The 17,357-nt window shown below is 34.1% G+C and overlaps 1 protein-coding gene across 8 annotated transcripts in view; it reads left to right on the top strand.

Moving 5' to 3' along the window:
* Positions 1–17,357, top strand: part of HDX (highly divergent homeobox) — a 183,248-nt gene that overhangs the window by 6,282 nt on the left and 159,609 nt on the right. For 4 of the 8 annotated variants that reach the window (XR_008622702.2, XM_055106098.2, XM_055106097.2 and 1 more), the window contains exon 2: positions 8,040–8,148. The exons of the other annotated variants lie outside the window; for them this stretch is intronic. The gene's annotated coding sequence lies outside the window, so the exon portion shown is untranslated. The remainder of the gene's footprint in view (positions 1–8,039; positions 8,149–17,357) is intronic. 8 annotated transcript variants of the gene reach the window in all.

The following is a 17,357-nucleotide window of genomic DNA, read 5'->3' as shown; positions in this document are numbered from 1 at the left end:
CAAATACAGATCAGCTTTGTTCCATTCTGAGGTATACATTGTATCATTAAGAGAAAAAAACTACACCAATGTCATAGGTAAAATCGATAAGCCTCTGAGTATATCCACTCACATTGGTGATAGCAATGGCTTTACCATTGAAATGATATTTATCCTAATTACTTGACTTTTCAACAGAGTGTTACAGAAGAATATAGTTGTATTGGGTTCACTGTCACCAACATCCTCAAGGGGAATGGTATGTTGTCTCTTTGCTGCCATAATATATTACCACAAAATTATTGCCCTAGAACAACCCAAACTTATTATCTTATGGTTCCAGAAGGCACAAGTCTGAATGGGTCTTTTTGGGTTAAAATAAATATGTCAGCAGTACTTTCCTTTTTGGCACCTCTAGAGAAGGTTTTGTTTCCTTGGCTTTTCCAACTTTTAGAGGCTACCCCCAAAAACAAAAGCAAAATTTTTCCTACACTGACAAAATCTATCTTTGGATCTCTGTTTGAGATATTCTGCCTTAAGTATCTTTTGTTTTTGTTTTATTTTTTTCATTTGAAGAATAAAGGAGGAGTTTTTCCTGTGGCTATCAGATTTGGGGTTCTACTCTATGAGGCTTTTAAGTCATTATGCAATTTCTTTATTTTTATTTTTTTGACAAGAAGTCTTGAGCATGATTACATTATGCATTTTCTTACTCTTTAAAGTATTTGTGGGGATAATCCTTCATTATTTGATTGACAAAAATATATATGTTTATAGTGTGTAACATGGTGATTGGATATATGTACACATTGTGGAACAGCTAAATCAAGCTAATAACAAATCAGTTACCTCACATACTTATTTTGTGGTGAAAACATGTAAAATCCACTCTCTTAGCAATTTTCAAGCATCCAATACATTGTTATTAACTGTAGTCACCATGTTATACAATAGATCTCTTGAACTTATTCTTCCTGTCTAACTAAAATTTTGTATTCCTTGATCAACATCTACCCAATTCCTCACTGTTCTCCAGCCTTGATAACTACCATTCTACTCTCTGCTTCTATGAATTTGACTTTTTTCTTTTTTAGATTCCACATATGTGAGATCACGCAGTATTTGTCTTTCTGTGCCTGGCTTATTTCACTTAATATAAAGTCCTCGATGTTCCTCTATATAGTTGCAAATTACAAGATTATTTTTTCTTTGTCAATGCTGAATGGTATTCCATTTTGTATATATGCCACATTTTCTTTATCCATTCATCTGTTGATAGACACTTAGGTTGACTCCATATCTTGGCTATTGTGAATAATACTGCAGTGAGTGAACATGGGAGTGCAGATATATCTTCAAGATACTGATTTTATTTCCTTTGGCTATATATTGAGAAGTGGGATTGCTGAATCATATGTGGTAGGAGTTCTATTTTTAATTTTTTAGGGACCTCTATACTGTTTTCCATAATGACTGTACTAATTTAAATCCCCACCAAAGTTGTACAAGAGTTTCCTTTTCTCGATAGGGATAAATTTATGCTTTCACATTTTCATTGTCTAAATACATGTGTGTTTGTATGTTGTTTCTACACTATATATGTGTATGTTTATATAATGTTACCTACTTACCACTTGATGGTGTACTTTGAGGGATATCCCCCTAACCTCTAATGTGTGACTAAATCTTTTTCCCCTAAATTTGTGCAGGTTGATGTAAAATCAGGAATGAGAGTTGTAAGATAATTAAATAGTCTATCTCTTTGTGTACTTCCCTCATTAGTAAGTTAAAATACAACCTACATTTTAAAAGTATTAACAAGACTGTCATTTGCAAGATTGTGAAATGTTAGCTTTCAATGGTTGTGGCAGTACAAACACTCTCCAGTGAAACATAGAAGTGATTTACCTGCACATTTTTTAGGGCTAGAAATGTACAAAGAAACACAATTTATTGAAACAAAATTTACTCAACGAATATGAATGAATCAAGGTACTACTTAGCTCATTCGGAGACACTGTATATCATTGGTCATTAGTGCCATATATCACTGTCATATATTCTGTATGGATGGATGCATGTGGGATTGCATAAAAACAGAGCCTAAGGAAATAGTCATTCAGTTGAGTCCTTATTTATGTTTTTGTCATTCAGCTGTTTATCCATTTGAAATTGATCTTTTTACTTTTTTTTAGTATTTTTAATTTTTTTATTTTTAACTTTTGTGGGTACATAGTAGGTGTACACATTTATGGGGTACATGAGATATTTTGATATAAGCATGCAGTGCATAATAATCACATCATGGAAAATGGGCTATCCATTCCCTTAAGTGTTTATCCTTTGTGTTACAAACAATTCAGTTATACTTTTTTAGTTATTTTAAAATATATAATTAAAATATTTTGACTACAGTCACCCTGTTGTGCTATCAAATACTAGGTACTTATTCTTTCTGATATCTGATGGTATGATTAGGTATTTATAGTTTTAGGTGTATATTATTTGAACACATTACCATGTGAATAAAGCAAGTGTCATTAAAGGCTAATACATTTTTATCATTGATTAAACATTCTGAGATCCAGTATATTTACTTGCTAATGCATTTATTTGGTAGAAGCTTTCTTTAGAATTTAGTCATTAGGGATGTAGCTATAGACATATATGTCCCTTATATTTTCATATATTTATGTGGAGTATGTGTACATAAAATTTTCTTGCAATTTGTGTTCATGTCACTATGAATATGTTTTATGTAGCTGGCAAAACTGAATATTAATTACATAATTTTAAGTGTGTTTTAAAGCGAGGTCAGTGAACAATTTCTTTGTGCCCTGAGAAAGTCATATGATAAGTTTTTATTAAAATCTCCTTTTGTTTCTATTTTCACCTAAGCAATATAAGTTAATTTTAGCTCTAAAAAGAAAGAGATGTGTACAATACATTTCAGTAAATTCTAGCTTAATAAACAGATAACATACTCTCATAGTATTAGAATAAACAGATGTCTGTCACTAGACTTTATGCTTTGAAGATGCTGGAATTTATTTTTTACAATATCTAAAAACTTGGCGAGATGATTTTAAAATAAAGTAAATAGAGAGGTGAATCCCCATCTCTACTAAAATACAAAAATTAGGCGGGCATGGTGGCCAGTGCCTGTAATCTTAGCTACTCAGAGGCTGAGGCAGGAGAATTGCTTGAATCCAGGAGGTGGAGGCTGCAGTGAGCCGAGATCGCGCCATTGCACTTCAGCCTGGGCAACAAGAGCGAAGCTCCATCTCAGAAAAAAAAAAAAGCTTTTTGTAATATTAAATTTATACTAAAAAATTCTGGAGTGGCTTCCATGCATATGTGGACACGATGCTATTTGTTGGGCTTAACTTTCACATTCTTAAACATTTTGAAAGATTAAACTCTTATTGCATAGACAGGGATCTCAGGATCAGTCTTCTTTTTGCCATCATAATATCATAATGTACATATCCTTCATTTGAGGTTCATATATAAATTGTGTAGGAGTGGATTGATGTACGTTAAAAGAGTTATTCGCAGTACTGATGGCCAGTTGATGATATGTTAACTAGTAACAAAAATAGGCTTGGCGTAGCACATTACAGTTTATTAAGTATTTTAATGAAGATGACACATCATTTGAAGAAGAATAGGACAGGTTTTATAGTCCCATTTTCCAGATGAAGGAACTGAGGTTCCAGAGGTCAATTATCTCTGCTAAAGTCACAAGACTAGCAAGTAATGAAGCTTAAGAGCTTAATAGGATGGAGGTATCCAGACTCCTAAAGCATTCCCACTCCACCACTCCAAAAGGTCACCTGAATTTCTGCTTGTAGCAATGATGAAGTAACAGTAACAGGATTTCCTCTTTTACCTTAAATATCTAAACACAAACAAACAAACAAAAACAGAAAAAAAAGAAAATAATGAATTTTAGACCTTTGACAAAAGGCAGCACAGGACCATGATTCTTGAGAGAAGGGAGACAAGATGAGCCTTATGAATGTCCCAACTTACTGCCTTGGGAAAGTTTCCAGACAATAGCTCAGGTGAAAGGAGCCCAAAAAGGCTAGGAGTCTCTCTGAGTTGAGAAGACATAGTTCAGAGTTCAGAAAGTACAAGGGTGCCTACAATTTGAGGAACAGTGTACTGGAGAGAACATTGCACAGTGAAGGAGAAAACTGCATATGGAGAGAGCTTCAGAGATCTGCAGAGGGACCCTTCAAGTTTCTGAATAATGATCAGCTCAAGTGTGTGATGAAACTGATGAGGACAGAGAAAGAACCACAATAAAGAAACAGGCAAATCAATCCTCAGAACTCACGGAGGACCAGGAATAGTTATGTTCCCACTAGCCAGATTGGAAAACATCATATTTCAAGAGGCATTTAAGAAAGTCCTCACAAGGGTATTGCCTGAGTAATGGAGCAAATTAGATCTAGAATAAAGGCAATTCTAAATTTGCCTGACAAAAGCAAACTTCAAAAGAACCAAACCAATTCCTAGTAACTTAAATATATCCCCAAACAAAGGCAAACATATTCAAATACTACAAAAACAGACAGTACCCAAAAACAAGATTCATAATATCTGATTTTAAACGAAAAATTACCAAGCATGCAAAGAAATAGGAAAATATACAACCCATATTCCTGTGAGAAAGCAATAAGAAAAACAGAATAAAAAAGGGTGTGAAATTAGTAGAGAAGAATTAAAAAACAGTTATTATTTCTGCAATCCATATGTTCAATAAGGTAGAAGAAAGCACAAGCAAGATTAGAACAAAATAGATTTTTTTAAAAGATCCACATTGATTGAAATTCTAGAGACAAAATATAGCATATGAAATGGCAAATGCACTGGATAGTTTTAACAGCAGATTAGCTACTGCAGAAGAAAAAAAATAGTGAACTTTAATACATACAAATAAAAAGTATTCAAAGTGAAAAGTAGAGAGAAAAATATGAGAAATAAATGAATGGAGCAACAATGAATTGTGAGGCAATGTCATTCAACCTACCATCCATATTTTTTGAGTCACAGAAGGTGGGAAGTAGAAGAAAATTATCTAAAAATGAACAGTTGAAAATTTTACAAATTTGATGAAATCTATGAACCCACATACCCAAGAAGCTCAATATATCCCACAAATAAGAACGATGAAGAAAATGGCACCAAGATATTTCATACTCTAATAATTGAAATTCATAGAAAAGAGAAAATCTTAAATGCAGCCAGAGAAAATAACTGCACTTTATGTATAGGAGAACAAATATGACAATGGTAGGATATATCTCACGGAAACAATGCAACACAGAAAACAATGGGGCAACATTCTTAATGTGCTGAAAGAAAAAAATAAGTTAACTTCTTAGAATTTTATATATAAAAAAAGCAATATAAAAGTATACATATGTAACAAACCTGCACGTTGTGCACATGTACCCTAAAACTTAAAGTATAATAATAAGATTTTAAAAAATTATAAAAAATAAATTTAAAAAAAGTTCATCCACTCATACCAAAGTATAAAATACATCCCTAGCAGATATACATTATCAAAACTGTTAAAGGAAATCATCACACCGAAGAAAAGTAATACCAAATTGAAATTTTAACATACATAATGGAAAGGAGAGTACTGGAAATAGTAAATATGTGGGTATAAATGAAAGATCTTTTAATTTATAAAATCATTTTAAGCAATAACAATTTAATTTTTAAAATAACAACTTATTTGGGATTTAGTAGCATTTGTAAAAGCAAAATGTGTAGCAATAATAGCACAAAGGCCAGTAGAGGAGAAATAAAAGGATAATTTAATGGATACGTAGAAAACTTGAAATCTATTACTTGAGGGTCACTTTAACAAAATACTAGTAGAAGAGCAAATTAAGCTCAAAACAAGGATAAAGAGGAAATGATAATGCTAAGAGCATAAATAATTGATATAGAAAACAGAAAAGCAATGAACAAATGCAATGAAACCAAATGTTAGATCTTAAGAGAAAAAAAAAGGAGAGAGGACACAAATTGCCAATATCATAATGAGGGAGAATGTACCACAATAGACTGTACAGACATTAAACAGTATACTCACAAAGTTAACCTATATGACTATACATTCCATAACTTAAAGGAAATGGACCAATTTCTTAAAAGTTGGAAATTACTAAAATTAATTGTAAAAGAAAAACAGTAACTTAATATTTTATATTTAATTAGAGAAATTGAATTTTTAATTAAAATCTTCCTTAAAAGAAATCTTCAGACCCAAATTGCTTTACTCATTAATGCTACAAAGCATTTAAGAAAGAAATAATATCAAATCTACACAAAAGTTTTTTAGGGCACAGAAGTGGAGGTAATACTTTGCAACTCATTTGAGCACTTATTATGTCCAAGGCATTGTTCTAGAAGCTGGTTAATTAAAAAGATGAAAATTTGCTTCCTGTAATACAGAAGCTTATAGTATGTGAGACAGAGAAGGAACTCTTTCCCTCTGCCATACACTTAGGTCTGCCTGATTGGTTAAGGCAGAGCAAAGCAGATTATCTTGCATTGTATAGAGAGTTGAGTTTAAAACTCTTTCTTTGTAAAATCAGCAGAGGTGAACTTGGCCCACTGATTTCCCTTTGTCTATCATTGGTACACAAAAATTGACAGACTGACCTGGGAGTGGAATACCAATGTTTGTTCTATCCAAGAGTCCCCAACCTCTACAACAACTCTTTCCTTCTCCCAACCAAAACCCCGCTTGCTCTGTGTTGTTAAGAATAATTTAATATTTCATCTAATGTTTTTATTTGCCTTATTTACTAAATATTAAGCAAAAGATGGCAGTTGTTTTGTTTACTAAACAATTATTGCCATAAATTGTACTTCACCACAACCATATATCCACATGGTAGAGGGGTTGATTTTAATCCAACTTTCTATTCCACTACTGCTCAGTTCATAATGTGTGAAATAAAATAGCCATTTTAACTACTATAGATCATCACTAGAGTAAAAGGGCACAGTAGTAATCCTTCACATATATCATTCCTCCAGCAAATCCAAGAAAATAAGTGTCACAAAATCTACAAGGTAAGGCCCAAATGATAGAGTCATGAGTAAACCTCTCAGGCCTTTCCTGAAAATTCTGGTCTTTTACCAGATTAGAAAAAACAAACTAATGAAAAACAACAAAACCCGGCAAATTAACAGTGAGAGGGAATTGCTAAAGGCAAGCCCACTGACAGCATGACAAACGATGACAGACAAGGAGAGTAAAAGAGAAACTATAAAAAGGATATGCAAAAATTTTAATGTGTTTTAATGAAGAGACAGACACCGTATCACAATTATTAGAACACCATTTATTAAATTATGTTTATAATGATGACCCATTCTTATAAAAACACTTTATTTTTCTATTCCCTGTTTAACAACTCAAGAGAGTGAATAAGGTAGTTCAGAAATATTTTCATCTAAGATGAAAACTTATGAAAAATAAAGTTTTATTGCTCAAAGGAGTATACACTTTAGCTTTCCAGAATGACTAATTTCCCAAAATATCTTAGAAATGGAAGTATAGTGGCAACTGGGGAATTTTCATATGTCTTCATACCAAATTATGCAGAACAACTAGAGACTATACAATTAAACATGAAGCATTTATTTTTGTGGCCAAGAAAACTAAAATGCCAAGAAAAAATGCCTAGAAGTATATTATTACTAATGTCTTTTATTTGCTTCAAAACATTTCTAATATTTAATTTATTCAAAAGTGTAGTTATTTGTATTTTCATATATAAAAGCTTCTGAGAAAGACGGAAAACTGGTTGTGTGTGTGTGTGTGTGTGTGTTTTAGATTTTAAACCAGTAATATCAGCCCAAAAGTATTGCTCTTCAGCAAGGGTTAAATAAATATAGCTTTGATTTGACTTAAAGTTCCTTAAAGTTTAGTTTGATCTAAATTTTAAAAATGCAGTGCTAGACTTCCGATTCTGACCAACATGAAGTAAGCCCACTATAACCTTCTCTCCTGATTATTACAGCTACAATCTCTGGACAAAATTTTAAGAGAAACTCCCTCAGAACTCCTAAAGGTAAACAAAAGCAGGCAGATTGAGGATGGCAGTCAGAATATGAAGTGACCATATATGGGTGAGTTTCCCAGTTTTCTCCCATTTCTCTTGAGACTTTGACCCAAGGCTGGATCCATCTCATGGAACTATGGAGCAGTACATTACTGGCTAAAACTGCAATAGCAGCTGGCAGTCCCAACAGTGTGAGAGTAAATTCTGAGTCAGTTTCATTCTCTGTCTTTCACTTCCACTTTTTAATCAATGGTGGCTCCAGTTGCAGAGCTATGCTGCAGTGACAATAGAACAACTAAAATAAACTCTAAGGGAAACCCTATATTTCTGTCTAGAGGACCAGGAAAAGTGGCCCTTGCAGGCTGTACAGTGAGTGGAGAATCATGGAGAGGAAAGAATTGAGGAAGGGGATCTTTTAATACTGGGCATCAACCTGTGGAAAGCTTAAGCTCATCCTTGAGTTGTTCAGGAGTGGGACAGATTCGAAATAGATAGCAGAGGCTTTGGAAATAGAATTGACATTGAAACCACCACCCAAATGGTACTAGTGTGAGGACAGACCCAAAATAACACAGAAAAGGATTTCAAAACTGAGCTGACTTGCTGACAGAAGTTTTTTAAAAAAAGTATTTGCAGTTGAATCTGACATAGTAGATTGCCTGCTAACTGTGTTCTGCCAAATCAACATTCTCAAGAGGATGCCAACAAATAATATTCAAAAGAACCAAAATAGAATTTAAACATACTCAACAGGAGATGCCAACACCAATATGACCCAGATGTTGGAATTCTATCAAAAGGTGTTAAAACAGCTACTATAACTATGCTCCCTTAGATGAAAATAAACACCTTGAAAAAGAGTAAGCTGTGAGAAGTTCTCAGCAGAGTAATAGAGCCTAGAAAATAATACTAAATGGAAATTATAGGGCTGAAAATTCATTATCTGAAATTTTTTTACAGGCACCATCTGTGCTCAGTAAGAGAATGATGAAGACAGTGGAAACAGTCAGTGAACTTTAAGATAAATCAACACAAATTAATCTGATGACCAGAGAGGAAAAAAATATGTAGAAATATGAACAGAACCTCAAGCCCTATGGGATGATATAAAAATAGTATTCATGTCACTGAAATCCCAGAAGGACAGGAGAGAGATTGGTGTAGAAAAAAATATTTGAAGAAACAATGTCTGAAAACTTCTCAAATTTTGTAAAAGATGAAAATTTACAGATTCAATATCAAGGAGCTTGAAATAATATAAAATCAAAGAAAATTATGCCTAGACACTTAATAATCAAACTGCTGAAAGCCAAAGGTAAAAAAAAAAATGTTGAAAATAGCCGTAGAAAAACAGCATATACATAGGAAAACAAGGGTATGAATGACTGAATTTTTCTTAAGACAAACCATGGAGACGTAAAACAGTGGAAAAACATCTTTAAATGAAAAAAAAGAAGTCAACCCAGATTCCTATAGTCCATGAAAATATGTATCAGAAATGATGAAATAAAGACATTCTCAGATTTAAAAAACCTAAGAAAAGTTTTTGCAAACAGATCTATTCTTAAAAATGTTAAAGTAAATTCTTCAGGCTGAATGGAAATGATAGCAGGAGAAAATTTGAGTTTCAGGAACAAAAAAAGACCAAATTAAATGGCAAATTCTGGGTAAATATGGGATTCTATTTTTGTCTTCTTAAGTTCTTTAAAATATGTATGACTGTTGAAAGTAAAAATGATAACATTGTCTATCAGGGTTTTTAATACATGGAGATGTACTATGTATGATGACTATAAAACAAAGAGGGGAGGGAAAAGGTACCTAGATAGTTGTCATTGAGGTTGTAAAATATTAAATGTGTAAAAAGAAAAAATAGATATGTACATTGTAATCCTTAAAACAATCACTTAAAAATATGCAAAAAAAAATTAAAACAGAATACCAAAAAGTATTCAGATAATCCAAAAGAAGTTGGAAAAAGGAGATCAATGTCAGAGGGACAAACAGAAAACAACAAATAATATGGTATACCTATATCCAACCATATCAGTAATTACATTAAATGTAAGTGGTGTAAAGAAACTAATTAAAAGGTATTGTCATATTGGATTAAATAACCAAACTATATGTTTTATAAAAGAAATCCACTTCATATATAAAGACATAGGGTAAAATACAATATGGAAAGTGATATACTATGGTACAGCAATCAAAACAAAGCTGGAGTGTTTACATTAGTGTCTGGCAAAGTAGAATGCAGAGCAAGGACTAGTACCAGGAATAAAGAGCGGCATTACATAACTAAAGAATAAAGGGTCAATTTACCAAAAAGATATAACAATACTACATGTATATGTGCCTAACAACAGATCTTCAAAATACATAAAGCAAAAAGTTGGCTGGGCCTGGTGGCTAACACCAGTAATCCTAGCACTTTGGGAGGCCAAGGAGGGCAGATCACTTGAGGCCAGGAGTTCAAGACCAGCCTGGCCAACATGGTGAAACCCCGTCTCTACTAAAAATACAAAAATTAGCCAGGCATGGTGATGCATGCCTATAATCCCAGCTACTCAGGAGGCATGAGAATTGCTTGAACCCAGGAAATGGAAGTTGCAGAGAGCCAAGTTTGTGCCACTGCACTCCAGCCTGCGTGATGGAGTGAGACTATGTTACAAACAAACAAACAAACACATAAAGCAAAAACTTCCAGAACTGAAAATAAAAATAGACAAATCCACAGTTATAGATGGAGATTACACCATTCTTCTTTTAGTAATTGATAGAAAAAGTTGTGAGGAAGTCAATAAGGATATAGAAAACCTGAAAAATACTATCAAACAACATGACCTAATTGACATTTTTAGAAATGACCACCCAACAGCAGAATATACATTCCTTTCAAGTGTTCATGGAACAGTCACAAAGAGAAATCATTTTCTGGGACATAAAACACACTTTTAAAAAATTTTAAAGAATTGAAATGATAAAAAGTATGTTCTCTAATCATAATGAAATTACACTAAAAATTAATAACAGAAAGATATCTGGAAATGCCCTAAATATTTTAATTAAACAGTAAACAAGAGAAATTGGAAAATATTTTGAACTGAATGACAATTAATATATACTTTATCAAAATTTTTAGAATGTAACTAAAGCAATACTTAGAACTAAATTTAACATTACTTGCTTGTATTTAGAAAAGAAGAAAGGTCCCAGATCAACAGTATAAGCTTCCATTTCAAGGAACTAGGAAAAGAAAAGTAAATTAAATCCAAACAAAGCCAAATGAAGAGACTAGTAAATATAAGATCAGATCAACTTCACTGATCTTCAGAGAGATACAAATAAAACCACAATGAGATACCATTTCACACCAGTCAAAATGGCTATTTTTAAAAATTCAAAAAATAATAGATGTTGGCGAGAATGTGGAGAAAATGAGACACTTACATGCTATTGGTAGGAATATAAGTAAATTAGTTCAACCTCTGATATTGCTTGGCTGTGTCCCCACCAAAATCTCATCTTGAATTATAGTTCCCATAATCCCTGTGTGTTGTGGGCGGGACCCTGTGGGAGGTAATTGAATCATGGGGTGGTATCCCTCATGCTATTTTCATGATAGTGAGCAAACTCTTACAAAATCTGGTGGTCTTCTAAGGAGCTTCCCTCTTCACTTGGTTCTCATTCTTTTCTTTCTTGCCATCATGTGAAGAAGGACATGTTTGCTTCCCCTTCTGTCATGACTGTCAGTTTTGAGGCCTCCCCAGCCATGTGGAACTATGAGTCACTTAAAACTCTTTCATTAATAAATTACCCAGTCTCAAGCAATTCTTTATAGCAGCGTGAGAACAGACTAATACAGTAAATTGGTACTGGGAATGGGGCACTGCTATAAGGATACCCCAAAATGTGGAAGCAACTTTGGAACTGAGTAACAGGCAGAGGTTGGAACAGTTTGGATGGCTCAGAGGAAGACAGGCAAATGTGAGAAAATTTGTAACTTCCTAGAGACTTGGAGGGCTCAGAAGACAGAAAGATGTAGGGAAGTTTGGAACTTCCTAGAGACTTGTTGAATGGCTTTGACCAAAATGTTGATAGTGATATGGACAATGAAGTCCAGGCTGAGGTGTTCTCAGATGAAGATGAGGAACTTGTTGGAAACTGGACTATAGGTCACTCTTGCTCTACAGAGACTGGTGGTATTTTGCCCCTTCCCTAAAGATCTGTGAAACTTTGAACTTGAGAGAGATGATTTAGGGTATCTGGTGCAAGACACTTCTAAGTGACAAAGCATTCAAGAGGAAGCAGAGCATAAAAGTTTGGAAAATTTACAGCCTGATGATGCAGTGAAAAAGAAAAATTACATTTTCTGGTGAGAAATTCAAGCCAGCTGAAGAAATTTGCATAAGTAACAAGGAGCCAAATGCTAATCACCAAGACAATGGAGAAAATGTCTCCCGGGCATTTCAGGGGTCTTCACGGAAGCCCATCCCATCAGAGGTGCAGAGGCCTACAAAGAAAAAATGGTTTCATGGGCCAGGCCCAGGGCCTTGCTACTTTGTACAGTTGGGACTTGGTGCCCTGCATTCCAGCCATGGCTAAAAGGGGCCAACATACAGCTCAGGCCATTGCACCAGAGGGTGCAAAGCCACCTAAACCTTGGTGGCTTACACATGGTGTTGGCCTTGCAGGTGCACATAAGTCAAGAATTGAGGTTTGGGAACCTCCACCTAGATTTCAGAGGATGTATGAAAATGTCTGGATGTCCCTGCAGACATTTGCTGCATGGGTGGAGCCCTCATGGAGAACCTCTGCTAGGGCAATGTGGAAGAGACATGTGGGGTTGGAGCCCCCACACAGATAGTGGAGCTGTGAGAAGAGGGCCACTGTCCTCAACACCAGAATGATAGATCCACCGACAGCTTGCACCATGAGCCTGGGAAAGCCACATACACTTAACATCAGTCTGTGAAATCAGCTGGGGGGGGGCTGTACCCTGCAAAGCCACAAAGTTGGAGCTGCCCAAGCCCTTTGATGCCCACTCCTTGCATCAGCATAACCTGAATGTGGGACATGGAGTCAAAGGAGATCACTTTGGAACTTTAAGTTTTAATGACTGCCCTATTGGATTTTGAACTTGCATGAGGCCTATAGCCCATTTATTTTGGCCAATTTCTCCCATTTAGAATGGTGTATTTACCCAATGCCTGTACTCCCATTGTATCTAGGAAGTAACTAACTTGCTTTTGATTTTACAGGCTCATAGGCGGAAGCGACTTGCCTTGTCTCAGATGAGACTTTGGACTTGGACTTTTGGGTTAATCCTGGAATGAATTAAGGCTTTGGAGGATTTTTGGAAGGGTATGATTGTGTTTTGAAATGTGAGGACATGAGATTTGGAAAGGGTCAGAGATGGAATAATATGGTTTGGCTGTGTCCCCACCAAAATCTCAACTTGAAATATATCTCCCAGAATTCCCACATGTTGTGGGAGGGACCCAGTGGGAAATAATTGACTCATGGGGCTAGTTTCTCCCATGCTATTCTTATGATAATGAGTAAGTTCTCATGAGATGTTATGGTTTTATAAGGGGCTTCCACTTTGCTTGGCTATCATTATTCTCCTTCCTGCCATCATGTGAAGATGGACATGTTTGCTTTCCCTTCTGCCATGATTGTAAGTTTCCTGAAGCCTCCCCAGCCATGCAGAACTGTTAGTCAATTAAACCTCTTTCTTCTATAAGTTCCCAGTCTTGGAAAGTTTCTTTATAGCTGTACGAGAATGGACTAATACTATCCCTATGAAAAGCAGTATGGAGATTTCTCAAATAATTAAAACTAGAACTATTATTTGACCCAGTAATATCACTACTGGGTGAACGAAAAAAAATTGTTTTATCTAAAAGATACCTGGACTCATATATTTATTTCAGCTCTATTCGTAATAACAAAGACATGGAATCAATCTAAGTGTCTATCAATAGTGGATTAGACAAAGAAAATGTGGTACATATACAACATGAAATACTCCATAGCCATAAAGAAGAATGAAATCATATTCTTTGCAACAACATGGATGCAGCTGGAGGCCATTATCCCAAGTGAATTAACATAAAAAAGGAAAGTCAAATAACACAAGTTTTCATTTATAAGTGGAAGCTAAACAATGGGTACATATGGACATAAAGATGGAAACAATAGACACTGATTACTCCAAAAGTGGGGAGGGACGGAGGCAGTCAAGATTTGAAAAACTACCTACTGGGTACTATGTTCACTGTTTGGGTGATGGGTTCACTAGAAGCGCAAACCCCAGCATCACCCAATATACCCAAGTAAGAAACCTTCATATATACATCCTGAATCTAAAAGTAAAAAGTAAAGATAAAAAATAAAGTTTGAGATTAAATTTGGTGGCCACTGAAATTTAAGAATTAAAAAAAAATTGTCCAAGCACTTAAAAAGGTGAGAAAATTCACCTGTAGAGAGGGAAAACAGACCCCAATTTGTTCATAAATTGACAGAAGGCAGAAAACGAGGTTAATAGAGTGCTGTAGGAAAATAAATATGTCCGGTAAATAGAATGGTGAACAAAATCAAACCACATAACCTCTCAGTGATGTGGAATCTGTGGCATCAAAAGACTAACAATGAGCACTGGATCCACCATGTCTCCTGTGATAAATATTGTGTCCCCTGTACATTGTATCTGGCACATTGAAGGCACTCAATAAATACTTGCCGAACAAAAAATAGAGAGTAGAAATTAATGAAAATGAAGATGGAAAAACAATAGACAAAACTAATGAAACTAAAAGCTAGTTCTTCAATAACAGTGATCTTTTAAAAGATCACTAAATAAATGCTAAATAAAGAAGAACAAACAATTTACCAATACCAAGAAGAAAAAAGGTACATCACCACAGGCCCTACAGACAGTAAAATAATAATAATAAACAATGAACTATTAATAAACAACCTTATACCTTTGAGTTCAACAACTTAGATGAAATGGAGCAATTCCTTGAAAGACACAAACTATCAAAACTCACTCAAGAATAAATAGATTATCTGAATAATACTGAAATGTAATTCATACTTCAAAACATTCCCACAAAGAAAACTCCATGTTCAGATGGTTTCATTGGTGATTTCTAAGAAAGATTTAAATGAAATTATTAGCAATTCCATGTGATTTCTTCTAGAATACATAAATGAAGGAAATACTTCCTAACTCATTACCCTAGTACTAAAACCAAATACATTGCAAGAAAAGAAAAGCACAACAAATATCCCTCACAAAAATAGACTAAAAAATTCTTAACCAAATATTTAAAAATTTAATCAAATTATATATAAAAAGAATAATACATCACTACCAAGTGAGGTTTATTCCAGGAATAGAAGGCAGGTTTGGCATTTGAAAATCAATCAGCATAATTTACCATTTAAAGATTAAAGAATAAAAACTATACAATCATTTCAATAGATGCAAGAAAAAGCATTTAACAAAATTCAATATCCATTAGTGGTAACAATAATAATAATAATAAGAAGAACTCAGTTTAATAAACATAAAAGAGAACTTCTTTAACCTGGTGAGAGGCATGTATGAAAAACCTGTAGCGAACATCATACTTAATGGTGAAAGATTTAACGCTTTCCCTCCAAACTTGAGAATAAGGCAAGAATGTCTACTCTCATAGCTCTTATTAAAACATCATGATTTATGTCCTAGCCAGTCCAGTTAGGGCAAGATAGAAAAATGAAAAGAATGCATATCAGAAAACAAGAAATAAGCTTGTCCCTGTTTGTGGACAACATGATTGTGTAGAAAATACCAATCAACTGAATCCCCTGGAACTAGTAAGTTGGTTTAGTAAAGTTGCAGAATACAACTTCAATGTACCAAGATCAATTGTATGTTAATAAACTAGCAATGAACAATTGGAAATGTTAAAAAATACAATTTACAATAATAATCCCCCTAAAACAGAAAATATATAGGTATTTATTTAACAGAGTATATGCTGGATCTGTTTTCTGAAAACTATAAATCTCTAGTAAAAGAAATCAGGCAAGATATAAATAATTAGCAAAAGATAAGCCACAGGTGGAGAAACATTGGAAATCATATTTCTGATGAAGGGTTTGTATCCAGAATATATAATGAACCCTCAATGCTCAATAATAAGTAAACAAACAACCCAATTAAAAAATATGGCAAATATTTGAGTAAAACACTTCCACAAAGAAGTGGCGGATAAGTATACAAAAAGATGTTCAACAACATTTGTCACTAGAGAAACACAAAACCACAACAATAATATTCAATTACACAACTAGGAAATGGCTAATTTTTAAAAAATTGACTGCAATAAATGTTGATGAGGAAGTGAAAGAAATGAATCTTTCACTGAATGTTTTTCAGTGCATTCGAGAATGCGAATTTGTACAGCCAATTTTGAAAACAGGTTAACAACTTATTAAATTAAACATACACTTACCATACGACCCAGAAATTTCATTCCTAGGTATTTACTCAAGAGAAATGAAAACTTACCTGCACACAGAAACCTGTGTACAAATGTTCTTAACAGCTTTATTCATAACAGCCAAGAACTTAAAGCAGATTCAATGTCCTTCAGTGGATGAATTAACTGTGGTACATTAATACAATAAAATACGACTTTACAAGAAAAAGGAACAAACTACTGATGACACACAGCAACACAGATTTATCTCAAATGCTCTATGCTAAATGAAAGAAGCTAGGCTGAAGAGTCTACATGTTGATTCCATTTATACGGCAGTCTACGGAAGTCAAAATTATAGAAACAGTGGTTGCCAGGAGCTGGGGTGGCTGGATGGCTTGCTAATGAGGCAGCATAAGGGAAATTTTTGGGAGTGATGAAACTATTCTGTTTTGATTTTGGTGATGGTTTGATGACTATATACATTTCTCTTAACTCATAAAACTGTACATGAAAAAGAGTGAATTTTACTGTATGTAAGTTTAGAAGTGAATAATAATAATGGATAAGAAATACAATATTAATATAGACATGTTGGCCAAAATAAGATATTCAATGTGTTATGTTTAACTTGGCTCAACACTTTGTAAACAAAAACATCAATAGCTTTTCCAAATGCACATTTTTTATATTGGAAAGAAGCATTATATTTGAATTGATGATGATTTTATGGACTTGTCCCATTTCTATTTATTTGCTTATTTATTTAGAGACAGGGTTTTGTTCTGTCACCCAG

The sequence above is a fragment of the Pan paniscus genome, chromosome X, assembly GCF_029289425.2.
Source record: "Pan paniscus chromosome X, NHGRI_mPanPan1-v2.0_pri, whole genome shotgun sequence".
Lineage (NCBI taxonomy): Eukaryota > Metazoa > Chordata > Mammalia > Primates > Hominidae > Pan > Pan paniscus.
This window is presented reverse-complemented; position numbering and strand designations above follow the sequence as displayed.